Consider the following 13,300-nt stretch of genomic DNA (forward strand, 5'->3'; position numbering starts at 1 on the left):
AGTGTGCACTTATTGAGAGATAGTTGAGCTACGCTCAGTGCTGTATTGTACTGAATTACTGTGAATTGCAGTATGGTAGGCTGTATATATATATATATATATATATATATATTTATTATATATATATATACCAGGGGTGGCCTGACAACTCATGGGGCCCCCGGGCAATAGGGAATCATGGGGCCCCTGTGTCCTTGCCCAAAACTCAATAAAGCCTATGAAAAAGGTACCAGGCATCTTATGGGGCCCCCTACTGACCAAAGTTTCTCGAGTTTCCAAATGGTCAGTCCGCCCCTGATATATACACATACATACACACACACACACACACACACCCTATATTATATAGACCTGATCATCCTTTTTAGAACTAACGTTTTTTGTGTCAACTACAACTTCACTTGCTGTTTGATGTTATGAGGTTTTATTTTTTTTTCAGGTCTGTAAAAAAAATAGGGGTTGGAGTTCAGTGTTCTAGGATTTATTTTTTATTTTAGTGGTAGCAGCTTGAACTTGGGATTGATACCAGTAAAGCTAACCTTTGTTTTCAGAACACCACTGTATACAGTTGTGTGGTAAAGTTTTGTCCAACAAATTACCATATCTTTAGTGCCCCAAAGGACCACATCCTTATTCCCTTTATTGCCATAGTTACAGCTCACTGCTATCCACAGGGCAAGTTCCCTAAACTCTGCTTTGTGGGTCTTTTCAACCTCACATAGAAACCAATCAGCTTTCATTTTTTTTGCCAAAGCTTAATTGAACAATCTGAAGTCAGAAGCTGATTGGCTACAATGCACAGCTGTAAAATATTTTGCACTCTCCAGTTTAGTAAATCAACCCCATAGTTTGGTGGGAGCAATACCTCAATGATACTGGTAATAAGCAAAAGGCTCAAACTCTCTCTCCTCATTTCTTATTTTGCACCTTTTTTCCTTCCACAAGATTCTCTATTTGCACCACCAGCATGTGGAAATTAATGCCTCTACAGTATGTCCCTGGACTACATTGTCAGTGGCAGGATCCTAATGACCACACAAATGTGGTCCAGCAAGCATGGACATAAAAGTTATATCTCCTTAATTGCACAATGGATCCCTTTTCTGGCAGTTGGGAAAGGTGTGGAGAAGGGAAAACTACTAGAAGTGGTAGTGCCACTCTGTGTCTTGCATGTTGGTGTAGGAGACAGTAAAGTCACCCCACCCCATCCCCCTCAATATCCTCCTTCTCTGACTCCATAGAACCCCCAGTTCTCTCTAAGCAACTCATAGCCTATTCAAAGGCTGTTGCTTTACTACTGCTTGTATGCCTGGGGAACAAGAACCATACTAAGCCATAGATTTTTACAGCTTCATGTGCAGGCTAGGAGGTGGCTGACTTTATGCTATCCTGTACCATGCAAGACATGTGTGTCAATATCACCAACCTGCTTTCAAGCTCAGTGTGTTCCAGCATGAGAAAAACAGAGCATGTGCATGGTTCTGGGAATAAGGTCAATACAGACATTATTATTATACAGTGTTTATATAGCGCTAAAGGGTTTGCTCATAGCTGTACAATAGCAAGGGGGACAGAACATGAGACAATACAGTACAATACAATACACGAGGGGTTCAAGGGCCCTGGTCTCTCGAGCTTACAATCTAGGAGGGAGGGGATAGTGGTACAGGAGGAAGTGGCTGTGGGGGATGGAGTGGTAGGAGGAGATCGGTTGCTAGGTGAGGGTGGGGTAGGCTTCCCTGAAGAGATGGGTTTTCAGGGTGCGCCTGAAGGTGAGGAGGGTAGGTGACAGTCTGATGGATTGGGGAAGGGAGTTCCAGAGGATGGGGGAAGTCCTGGAGAAGTCCTGCAGTCGGGCATAGGAGGAGGAGACCAGGTAGCTGGGAGTAGGAGGTCCTGTGAGGAGCGAAGGGCACAGGTAGGGTGGTATTTGGGTATCAGGTCAGTGAGGTAGTGTGGGGCAGCATTGTGAATGGCTTTGTATGTCAGAGTTAGTAATTTGAATTTAATGCGATGGGCAATCGGGAGCCGGTGAAGGGATTGGCAGAGGGGGGTGGCAGATGTGGAGCGGTTGGTGAGGTGGATGAGTCTAGCCGCTGAGTTCAGGATAGACGAGTGAGGATAGCATGTGTTTGGGTAGGCCAGTGAGAAGGGAGTTGCAGTAGTCCAGGCATGAGATAATGAGGGAGTGTACGAGTTGTTTAGTAGTGTCTGGGGTGAGGAACGTACGTATCTTGGAGATGTTGCGGAGGTGGAGCCTGCATGACTTTGATAGTGATTGGACATGAGATTGGAAGGAAAGGTTTGAGTCCAGGGTGACACCCAGGACTTTGGCGTGTGGGGTGGGATTGATGGTGGCATTGCTAGTCATGATGGAAAGGATGGGGGGGTGGGGCGCGGGCTGGGGGGAAAACTAGGAGCTCGGTTTTGGACAGGTTTAACTTGAGGAAATGGAGCGACATCCAGTCTGATGTGTCGTTCAGGAGGTGGGCGATGCGGGCAGGGAGTGAGGGGGTGAGTTGAGGGGCGGAGAGGTAAACTTGTGTGTCGTCGGCATAGAGGTGATAGTTGAAGCCATGGGAATATATCAGTTTGCCAAGGGAGGAGGTGTAGATAGAGAAGAGGAGGGGTCCGAGGACAGAGCCTTGGGGGACACCGACAGAGAGGGGGAGAGAGGGGGAGGGGCAGCGTTATAGGTAACGCTGAAGGAGCGTTGGGATAGGTAGGAGGAGAACCAGAAGAGAGCAGCGTCCCTGATGCCAAAGGAGTGCAGCTTAGAAAGGAGGAGGGGGTGGTCGACTGTGTCGAAGGCCGCGGAGAGGTTGAGGAGCCTGACCTGACCTCTACTGCTGCCTTCTTGTGTATGGCCTGGTTTGACTTTGACTGGTCTCTGAATTCTTGTCTGCCTTTTGTGACATTGGCCTGTGTATTGGACTCTGCATCTTGCCTTCTGATTCAGTACTTTGCTGCTCCACAGTTAACTGACCACAGACAGTATCCTGAAACTTCCTCTGCCTTATGTTTCTGTATCTCACTGTCCAGCTGTTTATAACCTTGGCCTGTATTCTGCTTTCTGATTTGCTACCTCACTGCCCAGCTACAGATGACCTTAGGCTTGTTTCCTGGCTTCCTTTCTGTTGCTGATTGGGTGCTACTGTGTTCTTCCATTTGACCCTTACTTGGTGGTTCACAGTCCTCTTTCTCTCACATTTGACAACCGCCACTTCCTGTACCATTGGCTCAGTTGTTTACTGGTTAGGTACCCTGGCTTCAACAATGTCTTGAAGCAGGCCAGAGTGTGAAACCCCTTTAGGTTGATGGCACAATCCCTCTTGTGTTCCTGCAGGAGCACACACTGCATGCCATGATATACCAAGCACTGGAGGCGTAGCAACAGGAAGAAGAGGAAGAGAACTATCTTCTGTCTCAGACCAAGTAAGATACCTTTGCCCACAGCATCCATCCTTGTAAGAAGTGATAACCACATGAACTATTGGGTGTCCAGGCTCATCTACTGACTGAGCTAGCACATTATGTGCTAGAGCTTTTGGCTGTGCTGTGGTAGAGGGAGGTTTTCAGAGAGGGTTTTCAGGACAGTAGTTATTTACTGGGAGAATCATTCACCTGTTCCCTAACACTATGGATAGGGTCACCTTATAAAAATGAACCAGTTGTAGAATCTGATGCTACCAACTATATTTTTTGCCATACAGAAACCTCCCCCCCCCAAAAAAAAGCTCCTTTCACATCTGCTGGCCTGCCACCATTATCTACATCTGCCACTTCTGCTGGCTTGACACCATTACCATCTTCTTCTACTTTTCCTGGCTTGCAACCATTACTGACTCCTGCTACCTCTGCTGTCCTGACACCATTACCAGTTTGTGTCACTTTTGCTGGCATGCCACCATTACCAGTTTCTGACACCTTTTCTGGCCTGCCACCATTGTCAGCTCCTGACACCTTTTCTGGCCTGCCACTGTTACCAGCTCCTGACACTTCTGCTCGCTTACCACCATTACCAGCTCCTGTGACCTTTGCTGGCGTGTCACTACTATCAGTTCCTGCCACCTTTGCTGGACATCCACCATTACTGGATCCTGTCACCTCTGCTGGCCTGTCAACATTACAAGCTTCTGCCACCGCTTCTGGTTTGCCACTATTACCACATCTGCTTACCATTGACATCTCCTGCCATCTTTACTGGTTTGCCACTATTATTATTTCCTACTACCTTTGCTCGCCTTCCACCATTACTGGTTCCTGATACTTATGCTGGCCTGTCAACAAGCTTCTTTCAACTCTGCTGTTTTTCCACTATTACCACCTCTAGCCACTTCTGATGGCCTGCCACTGATAATGGCTGTTGTCACTTCTGCTGGCCCACCACCATTACCAGCTCCTGCCATCTCTACTGGACTGCCACTGTTATCAGTTATCAACTCCTGCAGACTCTGCTGGCCTTTCATCATTACTAACTCCACTTTTGCCACCATTGCTGGCCTTCCAAAATTACCAGCTCATGCCACCATAGCAATTCTATCCATTTCGACTTGCTTACCACTATTACCAGTTTCTATCACCTCTCTTGGCCTGCTGCTCTATCACCAACTAATAACACCTTCATTTGGCTTGACCCCATTACCAGAACAAGTCACCTTTACTGGGCTGCAACCATTAGTAGTCCCAGCCACCTCTGCTGGCCTGTCATCATTACCAGCTCCTGCCACTTCTGTTAGCCTGCCATCATTACCATCTCCCACCACCTCTGTCGTACTGCCATTGCCACGATTAACAGATTATTTCAACTCTGCTGACCTGCTGATGAACCATTACAAGTTCCTGCCACCTTTCCATCCTGCCATCATTACCAGTGCTCAAGTTGCTTACATACAGTCCAGCTGCTGTATAAGATTTGTGGCTATTGTTTCTGCTTTGTCTCCCCCTTTTACATTGTGGACTAATAAGATTGTTTGCGTACTGTCCAGCTACTGTTTATTATTTATTGCAATTGTCTGTGACATATACACACATTTTTATTTCATGAAAAAAAGACAACAACCTTGTTTCATCCAGTTTTTTTACTGTCAATACAAGCAGTGTCTAGCCACTCTACAATATACTTGGCTATTGAGTCTGAAATAATGCACTCTGATTTTTTTTTTTTTTAGGATAAAAACTAGCCTTGTCTCTCCATTTTCTATTACAAGCTGCTTAGATGTTGTCCATCCCTGAACAATATTTGTGGCTATTTTCTCTCAGGAAATCCACTCTAATTTTTATTGCAAGACAAAACCTGCCTTGTCTCTTTCAATTTGCTGACTATTCAACTACTTCCATACTCTTCTGACACTAACCAATTTTATTCTTTCTCCATAATAAGTTCTATTGAAAAAAAAACAATTGCAAAACAGAAGTTTAACAATGGTTTACAAAAAAAGTAACAGGAGAATACAGTGAAAGAGATACAGGTATTACAAGCTATAGTGTTGTAGCAGCCCTCTGTGGTTAAGTCGTACTGAGGAATAATCACGGAAGTCTTCATTGTAAGCAATAGTGAACAGGAAATGCATGTTAAACATACATATATATATATATATATATATATATATATATATATATATATATATATTGCTGGAAAAGTGCTTTGAAGATCTCAAGGGTTCATGCACAGGCCAGTGAGAGTAGCCTGGGAATGGCTCTCAGTAGCCACCGAGAACAGCCAGGATTAGTCAGCAGAGTGTGCAATGAAAGGCAGTTAATACTCCTGACGCTCATCATATTAGCTTCCCATATATGCAGTGCAGTAGAAATAGCATAGGGGGTTCAAGTTAGTATTAAAAAACTTTGATAGCTAAAATCCAGAAAATCTTTGCTTAGGATGGGTGGTAATGTATGCTAAGGAAGGGGCAGAAAATAAATGGGGAAGGAAAAGATGGTAAGTAGGTGATAACTGCAATCATTAGAGAAAGGCCATCTGTCATCTGCCAACAATCCATGGTTTGATAATGGAGGGCTAGACAGCACCAGTTGTTTGGACAACAAATACTACAAATGGCTCAAAGGTCAATCTGGAGAAAGAGGTGAAGGAAAAAAGGGAACAGGAAGGAAAGGGAACAGAAAAGAGATGAAGAGGAGAGGAAAAGAGTGAGAAGAGAGAGAGTGGGGTAGAGAAAGAGAGAAAAAGACTAAAAAAGGGGGTAGGGATTGTAAAAGAATCCATAAGAGTGTGCAATGAAGCAGATTGTACACTCTCTCCATATCTGGCCGCCCTGGGATGTTCACTCAAGTGACCAATGTTGACTTGGGAGGGCGAAATCTCAGGCAGTGAAAATTCTATCAATTTCAATAAACAAAAGTGCAAAGGAGTAAATATTAGAAAGAAAGGATACACGCAGTGTTTTGATTTGCCATTACTGTAGTATATTCTGTTGTGGATTGGAAATTTAGCCAGCAGGCCCAAGTTTTGTAAAATTTAGAATATTTTTCATGGGTAATGTGGATAAGCTCTTCCAATTCTGCTATTCTGTTTAGCTTCATAAACCACTCTTTGTAGGGATCTCTTGCCTATTCCAATAGTGTGGAATGCACATATATGCTGCAGTAATCATATGCATTGCTAGCGATTTGTGGAAATTGGAAATAGGGGATGTGGAATGGAAAAGCAGATATTGGGCCAATGTAAAATCCAACTTAATGGAAGATACTTGCGTGATAGTGTGTACCAATTCCCAATAAGGTTTCAGAAATGCGCAGTCCCTCCACAGATGTAGTAAAGTGCCTTCAGCTTGAGAGCACCTTCAACAAGTATTTGGAACTGTAGAGTATATTTTGTGCAAAAGATGAGGGGTTCTGTACCATCTAGAGTAAACCGTAAATTTATGTTCCTGTATGGATATACTTATGGAACCTTTATGGATCGATGTGTGCACTTGGTTACATTGATCCTCTGATAAAGAGATCCCCAGATCCACTTCCCATAACCATACAAAATGACACAGGTCAAGAGTGGAGTCATCGGGGGAGGGGCCAGCGAGTGAGGAAGATGGCCGCTTAAGCAAGCTGCTCCTAGCACCATATAACCACCGGAGTGATTTATAGTACCACAGGACAGAATAAACCGGAAATTTTTCATGCCTGAGAACCGGGTACCTCGGGACACTATGACAAGGAAGAGAAAGAAATGATGCAAACCAGGAAAACTGACGGATTTCTTCCATCTTCTGGGCTGCCAATGCAGTCAAGATGGCATCAGCTGCTCTTAGCATCTTTAACCACTTGTCTACCAGGCACTTTCACCACCTTCTTGCTCAGGCCAATTTTCAGCTTTCAACGCTATCTCACTTTGAATGACAATTGCACGGTCATGCAACACTGTACCCATAAACCATTTTTGTATAATTTTTTTTGGATTGATAGAACTTTATTTTGGTGGTATTTAATCACCAGTGGGTTTTTAATTTTTTGCTAAACAAACCAAAAACAACTGGAAATTTTGAAAAAAAAAGTTTTTTTCTTAGTTTCTGTTATAAAATTTTGTAGACAAATCATTTTTTGTCTTCACTGATGTGCGCTAATGAAGCTGCACTGATGTGCCCTGATAGGCTACACTGATAGGCGGCACTGATGAGGAGGCACTGATGGGCATTGACAGACATCACTGATGGGGACTGAAAGGCAGTACTCATATGGCACTGATAGGCAGCACTGACAGGCACTGATAGGTGGCACTGATGGTTGGCACTGAAAGACAGCTCAGATGGGCACTATGTGGCATTGATGTGCACTTGTAGGCACTTCTATGTGGCACTGATGGGCACTGACAGGTGTCATTGATGGACACTGACAGGTGGCACTGATGGGGCTCTGCTGATCATCAGGGCACTGATCATCAGTGCCCTGATGATCACTGTAGATGACCCCTCTGAGGAATGCCAATTACCGGCTCTCCTCTCCTCACAAGCTGTCAGCATGACAGCTCGTGAGGAGAGGAATGCGAATAACCGGCATTTCCTTATTTACATGCGATCAGCTGCTATTAGACACAGCTGATCACATGACAGAGCCAAAGACATCGGCTCTATCTGCTGATCGGTGATCTGCTGTGTCCTTGGGACACAGCGCACCACCGATCGCCGTGCTACACGCCCCCAGGGGCGCACACGCGCGGTTAGAGTGGGAGGATGCCATATGACATCCTCCCAGAACGAGAGAACCACCCTGATCAATACATATGCACCAAATTAAAGACAACTCCTCTTTTATTAACAAGCTGTGGAAAAAGGCCAAATCTCTGACCAAGGGTCACGTGATCATATGTGGAGACTTTAATGCAGTTTCTGACTGTGACATGGACCTCTCCAAGTCTTCTGGTCATCGGCAACATAGAATAACCTTAACCAAATTTCTCAATACAGCAAATCTATTTGATATTTGGTGGTGTCACCATTATACACAGAAAGATTTCTCCTTCTTTTCTCGAGTCCACCTTACATATTCAAGAATTGATATGTTCTTGTCGGACAAATTTCTGCTACAAAAAATTTCCAACTCAGAAATTGGCTCCATTACTTGGTCAGATCACGCCCCAATCTCAATCTTCGTGGGGGCCCTCGACCCCTCCACTCGGGCCAACAGATAGAAAAATGACACATATCTTTTTGCTCATCCTGAGATTTCTAAGGAAATTGGAAACTCAATCCAAGAATTTTTCACAATAAATAATACTCCTGGAATAGATCCACATACAGTTGCAAGAAAAAGTATGTGAACCCCTTGGGATTACATGGAGTTTTGCATGAATTGGGCATAAAATGTGCTCTGAACGTCATCTAAGTCACAACAATAGAAGAACACAGTCTGCTGAACATAATACTACACAAACATTAGATGTTGCCATGGTTTAATTGCACATAACATGTAAACATTCACAGTGCAGGGAGGAAAAAGTATGTGAACCTTTGGACTTAATAACTGGTTGACCCTCCTTTGGCAGCAATAACCTCAACCAAACATTTCCTGTAGTTGCAGATCAGACCTGCACAACGATCTGGAGTAATTTTGGACCACTCCTCTTCACAAAACTGTTTCAGTGTAGCAATATTCTTGGGATGTCTGGTGTAAATCGCTCTCTTAAGGTCATGCCACAGCATTTCAATCGGGTTGAGGTCAGGACTCTGACTGGGCCACTCCAGAAGGCGTATTCAGTGCTGTTGCAGCCATTGTTTTGTTGAATTACTTGTATGCTTTGGGTCATTGTCCTGTTGCATCACCCATCCTCTGCGGAGCTTCAGTTGGCGGACAGATGGTCGTACGTTTTCCTGCAAAATGTCTTGATAAACTCTGGAATTCATTTTCCCATCAATGACAACAATCCGTCCAGGCCCTGAGACAGCAAAGCAGCCCCAAACCATGATGCTCCCTCTGCCATGTTTTACAGTGGGGATGAGGTTTTGATGTTGGTGTGCTGTGCCTTTTTTTCTCCACACATAGTGTTGTGTGTTCTTCCCAAACAACTCAATCTTGGTTTCATCTGTCCACAGTATATTTTGCCAGTAGTGCTGTGGAACATCCAGGTGCTCTTTTTGCAAACTTCAAACGTGCTGCAATATTCTTTTTGGACAGCAATGGCTTCCTCCGTGGTGTCCTCCCATGTAATCCATTCTTGTTTAATGTTTTCCTTATTGTAGATGTGTCAACAAAAATGTTAGCATGTGCCAGAGATTTCTGTAGGTCTTTAGCTGACACTTTGGGATTCTTCTTTCCCTCATGCAGCATTCTGCGCTGTGCTCTTGCAGTCGTTTTTACAGGATGACCACGCCTAGGGAGAGTAGCAACAGTGCTAAACTTTCTACATTTGTAGACAGTCTGTCTTACCGTGGACACATGAACATCAAGGCTTTTGGAGATACTTTTGTAACCCTTTCCAGCTTCATGCAAGTCAACAATTCTTGATCGTAGGTCTTCTGAGAGCTCTTTTCTGCGAGGCATGGTTCACATCAGACAGTGCTTCTTGAAACCAGTAAACCCAAAACAGGTGTGTGTTTTTTAAGGGCAGGAGAGCTGTCAGCAACACATCCAATATCATCACACTGATTGGAGTCAAGGTTGGCTCACTCCTGGCTCCAATTAGCTCTGGGAGAAGTCATTAAGCTAGGGCCTCACATACTTTTTCCTCCCTGCACTGTGAATGTTTACATGTTATGTGCAATTAAACCATGGCAACATCTAATGTTTGTGTAGTATTATGTTCAGCAGACTGTGTTCTTCTATTGTTGTGACTTAGATGACATTCAGAGCACATTTTATGCCCAATTCATGCAAAACTCCATGTAATCCCAAGGGGTTCACATACTTTTTCTTGCAACTGTATTCTATGGAATGTTCACAAGACATTTATTAGGAGAGTCCTCTTTAAAAAAAGAGGTGGTATTAAGGAGGCACCGGAAACAGCAGATGGATAACAGTTTGGGTGAAATAAACAAACAATTGCCTTTCATAATTAGCAACAAATTAAATCAAGCCAGACATGAACTATGCAACTTTCTGATCATGCAACACACACGCAATATGCGTATTCTGAAAGCAAATCAATACACACACTGTAATAAAGCAGGTAAAATGCTGGCCAACCAAGTTAGGGAAAAAAGTATTAAACAACGCATACCATACCTGCATCACCCTAACACTGGAGCTAAACTATACAATCCAAAAGAAATTGCAGATGCCTGTAGCAATTTTTATAGCTCCTTGTACAACTTAAAAGACGATTATAACACAACACAACCATCGCAGGAACTAATTATGGAATTTTTAAATAGCATATCCTTACCCAAACTACAAATTACAGACCTAGAGCTCCTAAATGCTCCTTTTACTAAGGACGTAGTAAGCATCATCGCGTCTTTACCACTTAACAAATCACCAGGTTCCAATGGATACTCTTCTGAGTATTATAAAACCTATTCAAATACGTTAGTACCAATATTGCTGAAGCTATTTGCCTCTGCTGCTTCCAAAGCCTCCTTTCCATCCTAAATACTTGAAGTGACTATAATAACCTGCCTAAGCCTGGGAAAGAGCAAGATTGTGTCCAACATTTTAGACCAATATCTTTACTGAATGTAGATTTAAAAATATATGCAAAATTTCTAGCCAACAGACTAGCAAAGTGTCTCCCAGCTATGGTCAAGCAGGACCGGGTAGGTTTTGTGGCAGGTAAACAAGCCCCAGATGCAACAAGAAGAGCACTAAATCTTATCCATACAGCAGAAATCTCTAAAAGACCATCAATTTTGCTATCAATAGATGCCGAAAAAGGCCTTTGACAGAATTCACAGAGGATACCTGTCTCAGGTTCTACGAAAGTTTGGTATCAATGGTCCAATTAATTTAGCTGTTTCTGCACTATACTCCTCCACATCTGCACATGTCTACACAGAAGGTCTGTTCTCCGATTAATTTTATATTACCAATGGTACAAGGCAGGTATGTCCTTTTTGTCTCTCTTGCTTTTTGCCTTACTAATAGAACCTCAAGCCAAAAAAATTAGAACACACCCACAAATTAAAGGAATCCAAAGTGGAGAAAATGATCACACCATAACAATCTTTGTGGATGATATTATTTTATCATTATCTAATCCGGCTCTCTCCCTGCCTGCTGTACATGAAATGTTTCATTTGTTCAATGCCATATCTTAGTAAAAGATCAATGCTGCTAAGTCAAGTATACTAGGTAAATCTGTAGCAGACATAATGAAAAAACTACTACAAAACAAACTACCGTACATGTGGTCAGAGGGCACTCTCAAATACCTAGGTATAACTCTAACCAACCCTCTCTCGAATCTATATAAAATTAATTTCAAACCTCTTATGAGATCTGTATTAAAGGAATTAGAAAGACTCAAAACACATTTACTTATCTTGGTCAGGTAGGTTAGCTGCCTACAAAATGATTCTCTTAAGATTTTGTACCACTTCAGGGCACTGTTCTGAAGACTGTCTTGTTCAAAGACATGTTGTCTGTTTTTTTCTGTACTTTATTTTATCTGTTTTAAAAATCTAATACAAATTTATATGGTAAAGAGGGGAGTCATCAAGTAGAACAAATGGAGGAAATCAGGTGTCTCCGTGGGGCTTGATAGAGGCATAGTGATTCAAAAAGGCATGGGAAAGCAACTATACACCAAAACAAGACTCTGGGTCTCTGTCTGGGTCTTGACACTAACCAATTTTACTAAACACACACCTGAAGTCTATAGTTTTAATATTTTTGGAATAATTGGAGTTACGGGGATGGAAAGGGATTGGGGAATGTTGGGTTGTGGTTTTGAAGGGCTTTGTGCACTCTGCTTTGATGTTTTTTTAAACTTTTAAGACAATTTAGTGTGCTACTTAAAATAAAAAGAAACTTGCAAACTATACTATGAAAGTATTTTGTCACTGGCCAATTTGTAGGTTACAGTTTTCAGCTCAATGTTTCTGTGTAAACTTTTCTGTATCTCTTAGATCTGTTGTGGCTTCTACACCCAGCATTCTATTCAGACCAGGGGCAGACTGACCATTTGGAAACTTGGGCACTGCCCAAGGGCCCTGGGTCAGTAGGGGGCCCCATGAGATACCCCTGGTACCTTTTTCATAGGCTTTTTTGAGTTTGGGCAAGGACACAGGGGCCCCACGAGTTGTCAGTCCGCCCCTGATTCAGGCCTATTACTTCTGGATTAAAACATCAGGTCTTTCAGCCAAATTGCCTAAAAAGCATTTTGTTCAAGTTACACACAATCAGTTTTGTGTTTGCTGTTGTGTTTAACAATTTCCCTGCAAGGTTTTAAACTCAGGTGGCTAAAAAATGTTTGAAATATTACATTTTTTTATTTTTCATTTCCAGATTTCAGAGTTTGTAAAATATTCACAAACTATACATTATACATTTCAAAAACATAACTTACAACAACTCACCTACAAAATTCCTGCTAAAGTTCTACTAAATATTAAAGCAAAAATTTTTAAATTGCACCTTTTTGCAAAGCAGTGCAAAGCGAAGGTAAGCAAAACATAGATAAGCAATCTGGAAGTTGGCTATGCATATTGCAAATGCCCAATAACAGTATCATGTGTGAACTGCATTGGTGTACACTTTGATAAAATAATTTGGGTATACATTTTACTTTGAAGTGCATTAACATGTGCCGTCATGGCTGTACAAATGCAATGTAACATTTGAACAATTACATGCATATTAGGATTTATGAACAGTCCAGTTTGCATCCAGGATGTGAGATTACATGCGTATAGCC

Source organism: Staurois parvus, unplaced genomic scaffold, assembly GCF_062004578.1.
Source record: "Staurois parvus isolate SC_StPar_1 unplaced genomic scaffold, SC_StPar_1.0 ptg000153l, whole genome shotgun sequence".
Lineage (NCBI taxonomy): Eukaryota > Metazoa > Chordata > Amphibia > Anura > Ranidae > Staurois > Staurois parvus.